At 31.5% G+C, this 7,279-nt stretch overlaps 1 long non-coding RNA gene across 5 annotated transcripts; it reads right to left on the reverse strand.

Moving 5' to 3' along the window:
* Positions 1 to 414: 414 nt before the first annotated feature.
* Positions 415 to 6,026, reverse strand: LOC116129341. 5 transcript variants are annotated; one of them, XR_004127899.1, is made up of 8 exons: positions 5,914 to 6,019; positions 4,190 to 5,286; positions 3,895 to 3,999; positions 3,693 to 3,817; positions 2,679 to 3,597; positions 2,471 to 2,582; positions 2,154 to 2,334; positions 415 to 1,246 (listed from the first exon to the last, which is right to left on the reverse strand). It is a non-coding gene; the product is annotated as an uncharacterized LOC116129341 (long non-coding RNA). The 5 variants fall into 5 exon arrangements; XR_004127898.1 differs by having other exon boundaries at positions 2,154 to 2,304; positions 3,693 to 3,999; XR_004127895.1 differs by having other exon boundaries at positions 3,693 to 3,999.
* Positions 6,027 to 7,279: the final 1,253 nt, after the last annotated feature.

The raw sequence follows: 7,279 nt of genomic DNA on the forward strand, positions 1-7,279 counted from the left end.
TATTTATAATACATTTACAAGATATAATGTCCTTAAACCGACAAAACGATTGATTTCTAGAGCATACACTAACACTATTGACAGCCAAACCTTTAGCCACATCTGGCCGTTAACAACCACATCTTTGGCCATAGATATGGCAGGAAAAGACCAGATCGACGTATGATCGACCAAATCTAGCAAATCATGTTCCATTTTGGCGACTTCCGGCCACCCTCTGATAATGATGGCCAACTACCAACATTTAATGAGTGAGTGGAAATATTTTTGTTAATTTTCAATGTTTTATTATAAAATGTGTTTAGCTAAATTAACAAATATAGAAGTTTTTTGTTAATTTTCAAATCTTATTCTTGTAATAATAACCCACTCAACTTTTTCAAAAATACTATTCAAATTACTATAAAAAAACACATGAAAGCATTCATATGATGGAATTTGAATGAAAGCCAAATAGATTGGCAGCTTCCGTCAAAGCATTCCTCCATCTCTACAACTTCTCTTTCCTCTCCGTAAATCGTACTTGATGCACAGCAACTGAATTTCTAAAAGTTCCGACTTGCTTCCTTACATCAGATGGATCTACATGATAGAAAACAGGGATCACAATCTGACCGTACATTCTATTGCAATTGAGAATCTCCACGAGTTCTTCCAGGCACCATGTAGGAGAAGCATAACCCTTAGAGAAGATGATGTTTGAAATCTTTGATCCTTCAAATTACATTCAAAAGAGAGGCTGAAATCTCATCTCTTCTAATTTCATCATCGATGAAAGTAATAATCTTTCTCCGACACAAAGCTGCATTGAGGTGGCTAATAAAATTATCTCTAGTGTCCTCACCTCGGAAACTCAAGAAAACATCATACTTCACCTGAGAAGAAGAAGAAGAAGAAGCCATCGCAGTTGGCTTGAAGCAATCGGACTCTTTGTCCTCTCACAGACTTCGAAGCATGAAGGGGAATTTGAAGCTAATTTATCATTTAATTTGGATTTTATATCTTGGTTTTTCCGCAGCCATTTCTTGGAAGTTGGACCGGCTTCCAAATTTTAACTTCTTGTTTGACTAAACAGATAATGTAATTAGCCGAAATTACAGAGTACACAACAAAAATAAACATTAATTACTTGTTTGCTAGCTTATTTTCATTCCACAAGCATAGCTTATTTTCATTCCTGCTGCTATTCAAGCCATGTCCAACGAATAATCTCTTTGGGGATGCTTGTCCACTCCAGTCCACATATCTGCACATGTAACATTAAATTGCCATAAATAAGGTGAAAACCAAACACTGTACAAGAATGGATGGGCAATTCAACATGAAACTGTTGTCTAAGGAAAGGAATAAAGCAGATTAGTTTAGACATTCTTTAAATGTATAACACTATAGTTTTTGCTAGTGGATGAAAACTGTGGCAGCCAACAAAAATGTTATCATAAATGGAAATGTCTCTTAGTAGACACAAATAAGTTGTAATTCTGGTCTATGGAAAACTCATAAGAAAGAGGAAAAAGGTAGATCAGTTTAGAAAACAGCAAATACACAATAACATTTTTTTATATCATTATACAAATGATATTTTGCATTGAAAAGAATATTAGATAAATCATCGACATATTTATCATTGACCAGATCAGTTTATTCTCAAAATTTCAAAACTGTAAATTATAAAAAAATAAAATCAAAATCCAATCTCTATTCTCTAGACGAGTACATTTGATGATCATCTTTCTGGAAAAAGTATAGCAAATCTCAAAAGCTGAGATGATTAATTTAGAAACAAAGAATTAATGGAACCATAATGATACGTTTCAATTGAACTTCATTAAATTCTAAGAAAAATTAATATATCATCGGGTTGAGATTATATAATACATGTACAACATTTGTTCTGTGCAGTATTGTTAGATGGTATTTTTTTGGCTATTTGTACTTTAATTTTATTTTTAACACACTTGAATTAGTTATAATTTTTTTTTTTTTTAAATTAACTGCAAATTTGAATTTTACTCAACCAGAGGAAAATCATTCAGATATTAGTCATAAGGATGAAAGAAATAACAAAATAGTATAGAGATGGAAAGAGCATTACTTAATTGTATCCTGTAAAGAAGGTATATATAATATTTATTATCTTGAGCTGCATTCACCTGATTTCAATCTCTTGGAGTGTGCATCCTCTTGCTCTCCCTCTTCATCAAAGATGGAACATCTGGATCTTTTCATAGGTACCTCAAAACTCTAGAGCGAACAAAAAAAGAATCCCACACTTTTGGGCTGAAATTGATAATGACCTCTGTACTGGAAGAGAATTCACAAAAATCACATGTTCTGCAATTATACCCCAAGAATACATGATCCTTTCCATTTCAGACGAAATCACACTCAATCTCCATGCTACAGAAAAAATTATGAACTTCGACAAATACACAAAAGACAAAACCTACACACTTACGATTGAACGAACCTTGTGGTAGCTCCATAGAAGATCCAAAACTTTGAATGTCAAACCACTCTGGAATTTCACTTCCAGAGAAACACATACAACCTTGATGACCGTCCATAAAGTCAGATGATGTCTGCACCATAAAAAAAGTTAATTTAATATCAAGCATTTTACTTATTAAAGAAAAAGAAAGTGAAATCATATGGGAATGAGAGAGACTGAAATAAACCTTCGTAACTTTCCACCATACAGTTGTATCTGAGTACATTTTCAGTACAGAATCAATCCAAATCTTTCTGAGTGCATACCAGTCAGAATTGGAGCAAGTGGTGAAGTTAAATGTCCTGTTGTAAAATCCATGGCTTCTAATTGTCAAACCTGATAATGCTTTCAGCAATTCACAACACTCTGCATTTAGCTTTTCTGTACTAAACTGCAGCTTTCGTAAGGATGGAAGCATGCCAAGGAACCACAACCTAAAAAGCTTGACAATGCTTGTTGGTATGGTCTCAAAATTGTTTCCAGTTAATTCTAAAATTCTGAGTAAGGACAACTGGCCAAGATTACTAGGTAACTTTGTAAGACTGCAGTGATTCAAATTTAACCAACCTAAAAATTGCAAACTTGCAGACATATGTGATAGCTAACACCCCCATTCTACATTGCATGAGATCTCCGCAACCAATTTTAGATTTCAGCAACCACAGAGATTAAGATATCAAAGAGATTTCAATTTATAAATGCTTCTTGGAAGACTTTCAGGCCTTGAACAGCCCATAAGATTCCATTCAACTTGTTTGAAAGGACATTCAATGGAAGAAAATAATTCTTTTATTGCAGTTCCATCGAAATACAGTTGTTCCATATCATATGAGATACTTCCAGCTGTCTTGAGATTCCAGCAGGTAGAGAGAATAATATCCATATTTTAATTGAATACCAATTGAAAGACTGATGAGGCTTTTGCAATTTATGAGATTCAAATTAAAAAGTTTATTGGGATGTTGAATAGATGGAAGAGCGATCTCAACCAAACTTATCCAGTCTTCTAGAATCGAGCTCTCTATATTTGGAGCGTGTGTGAGGATTGGGATTTTAAACAGATGTTTTGAGCAACTTAGGTCAACATATTTTAAATTGCCGAGATTCTGTAATAGAAGAAGAAATGACAAACATGAATTAGAAAATCTAATATTTAAAATTTGTAAAAAAAAAAAAAATTATCATATAGAATCAAATATACCTTAATACCAGTCCATAGTTGCTCAAGATTGTTGTTGCGCATCTTCAGTACAACAAGGTTCTCATGATAAAATTTCAAAGGCAACTATGTGCAGGGGTAATCATTTCAATGAAGGCATCTAAGCTCTGCAAAATCAAATTTACGGCCTTCAAAACCATGCTTCTTAGTGTTATTGTCTCTATATTTTGAGTTATATACATACTATCAAGAATCTTAGATTATCCATCCCCAAGAAAGCAAAAGGATTTAAATATATCTCTCTTATTTCAGGCATTTCAAAGCATGTGCCTCATATTGTATCACTTCCCTACAAACAAAACAAGACGATAAGTTAACAGCACAATTATACAAATATATATACCTCTCAAACCCCAGCCCATTACCACATAAACTGATGCGTACGGAAAAATGAAAATGATAATCTCCTGGATAAAACTTTTCAAGATTTCAATATTAATATAAAATAGAAATTGAAAGCTAAAGTCTTTTGTACTTACCATATTTTTTCTCAATACATGATAAACATCATTATGATGCCACAATCGACTATGGTTGCCGGGTTTATTAATCGATTCTTGTCGAACAATTTCTCTTCCCATCTCTTGAAGCAAATCATGCATTCTTATGGTGTTGTATGAAATAGTTAAGAGCAATGAGAACACTCATTCCAATATGTGCAGAGCAATGGAGTTTAAAATTTATCTCACAAGACTTTCATCCCATCCTTTAAAGGAGAATGCAATATCTAGAAATAAATATTTATCTTCATCATCCAGTCCATCATGACTTATCTTCAGTATTGTTTGGATATCCTTATGTGGAACCAAGTAGAAAGGAACCCAAGACTATAAGAGCTAATGGCACACCTTTGGTATAACTTATTACTCTATTTGATAGCTCAATGTAATCTTCAAAGATGAGATGGTTTTGTTTGAAGGCATATTGTTGAAAAAGTAGAAGAGATTCATTACTACTTAATCCTTTGACTTCATATATGGTAGCATCATTCGGACCACAATTTTTAAGCAATTGTTTATCCCTTGTTGTTATAAGTTTGTAATAATTCGACTTCCTGAACCCAAGTATTCAAGACCCACAATTAATTTTATATGTTTTAAATGTGTTACATCATCAAAAACAATTAATTTTATTTGTTTTGAATGTGTCACATCATCAAAAATAATTAATTTTACTTGTTTTGAATGTGTCACATCATCAAAAACGATTAATTTTATTTGTTTTCAATGTGTCACATCATCAAAAACAATAAGAACGTTTTTATATCAAAACCTTTCGCAGGTGACTTAACCCGCCGTTCTTCGATTCTTCTCTAGCATTTTCAATGAAATAAGAACCTTCAAACTCACTTGAGATTTCATTGAAAATAGCATTAGCAATAGTTATCTTCCCTACACCACCCATACCCCCAAATTCCTACAATACATACTTCATTCGACAATTAGACAATAAAGATCTAATTTTTTGGATCTTCAGTACTACTATTCCAACCAAGTCCTTATTATCACTCGACGACATATTATTCAATCTCTTCAAAATATCTTTAATGATTTCCTCTATAAGCTCTGAATCAGGCCTACAGTAATAAGAAGAGGTAAAAAGAACAATAAGCAGAATCAAATGAAATAGAAATAAAAACAAAGTACAATTCCAATAGCCCACTTTCGTCCATACTTAAACATGACAATTTTCTTTCAATACGATAAATATCCATATATCTCTTTTATCAATGTTACCGATTACGAATATATAATTAAAAAAAAAAAAATTGACATGATACAAAATTGCCTCCTGAAATTAAATAGATAATAATTAATCTTAAATTTCTCTCTCGAAATTATAGATTAGCACACAAACAGATACAGAAATGAACTATAAAGTAATCATAAATTGGATTATTTTCTCTGTTTATTCACTGTACTTACTCTTAAATTAACAATGTTGACTTGACTGTAAATTTTCTAACCGTCTTGGAAAAAAATTGCCCTAGAACTTTTTTCTTTTCATTTGACCTAACAGATAATATGCGAACAATTAAATAATTAACAAACATTAAATCCTCCATAGCCACATCAACAACCCACCAGAGACTTGCAACATTAAATGCAATTCAAGAGAACTTCTAAATCCACTAAACTTCCAGGAAAATCATAAACAGAAAAAAATAAAATAAAATACAAAAACAAAGGAGCAGCCACCACACCTTAACACAGCCGTGCAGTGCCTCTCGGATGCTTCTGAAGAGAAGTTCCAAATCCACAAAACTTCCAGGAAAATTAAAAACAGAAAAAGAGAGATTCAAAAACAAGAAAGAGTGGCTGCTTGACCCGTTATCCTCTAAACATATCTTAAAGCCAAGGAAAGCATATTAAATGACTTTAATGACCCCTTAGGCTTTGTTAAATGACCAATGCTTCCCTAAAGATTTGAAAATAACAAATAACCCCCTGCTATAGCACTATTAGTGAGCCGTTGCCCGTTAAGCATTTAAGCCATTTTTTTGTTATTTAATCAAATCTCAGAAGATTTTTGTTCTTAAATCTTAATCATAACTCCTTAAATACATTTTTACTGTTATTTTAAGTTTTTAACACACAAAACTTAACAACCTTATAATAATAATTTTTTTGTTATTTAATAAAACCCTGGAGCAATAATGTCATTAACTCGTATTAAAATACAAAACCCATACATACATAATCTCATAATATTTTTATTTCCATAACTTATATGTGAAACCATTTACTTTAAAGAATGATATTCGCTTGAAACTCAATGAGAGTTTGATTGGGCACTAAGTTTTGAGTGCTGTCTTTTTTCTTTTTTTTCTTTTTTCACTCTAAAAGACTGAATTTTTAGTGCTAGAGTATTGATTATAAAAGGTCAAAAAGTTTCACTTTTTGTTTCAATATGGAAGGAATTATATTACAAAATCTCTTTTAACTTTATTTTTATTGAACCAAAAGCATAATCTATTGTGATTATAATGAATAATAAATAACAATCATGGATGATAATTTTCAATGAAAAATGGAGAAACCATTATAAAGGTTGAAAACACATTTCCTATAGGGTTTCAAAATTGTTTCTCCCGTTTATAAGCACTTCCTTTTATGTGCAATTACTTTTTGTAACTTTTGTAAATGTATAAAGGTTGTTTAATTGGTACCTGTGGCCAAATGAGCTTATTTAAAACAGTAATGCTACATGTACAAACAACTCTTACAAATATTTATATACAAACTCATGTGGTAGAAAATGAATATTTATGTACAAACTCATGTGGTAGAAAATGAATGGAAGAGTTGATACAAAAAGTCAAACTCATTATGTTCACTCTTCTATTCATTTTCTACCACATCAATTTATATACAAATTTTTGTAAGATTTGTTTGTACATTTACCATTATTGTATTTAAAACTATAAATACTATTGAAATATTTTTAGTCTATTTGGTTGTATTTCACAAATGCTTATACGAATTAAAATAAATTATTTTATGATTTACGAGAGAAGTTCAAAATTTTGAGCTTTTCTTATGAACTTTCTTTAAGCTTGTTTAAAATTA

Source organism: Pistacia vera, unplaced genomic scaffold (assembly GCF_008641045.1).
Source record: "Pistacia vera cultivar Batoury unplaced genomic scaffold, PisVer_v2 Contig210, whole genome shotgun sequence".
Classification (NCBI taxonomy): domain Eukaryota; kingdom Viridiplantae; phylum Streptophyta; class Magnoliopsida; order Sapindales; family Anacardiaceae; genus Pistacia; species Pistacia vera.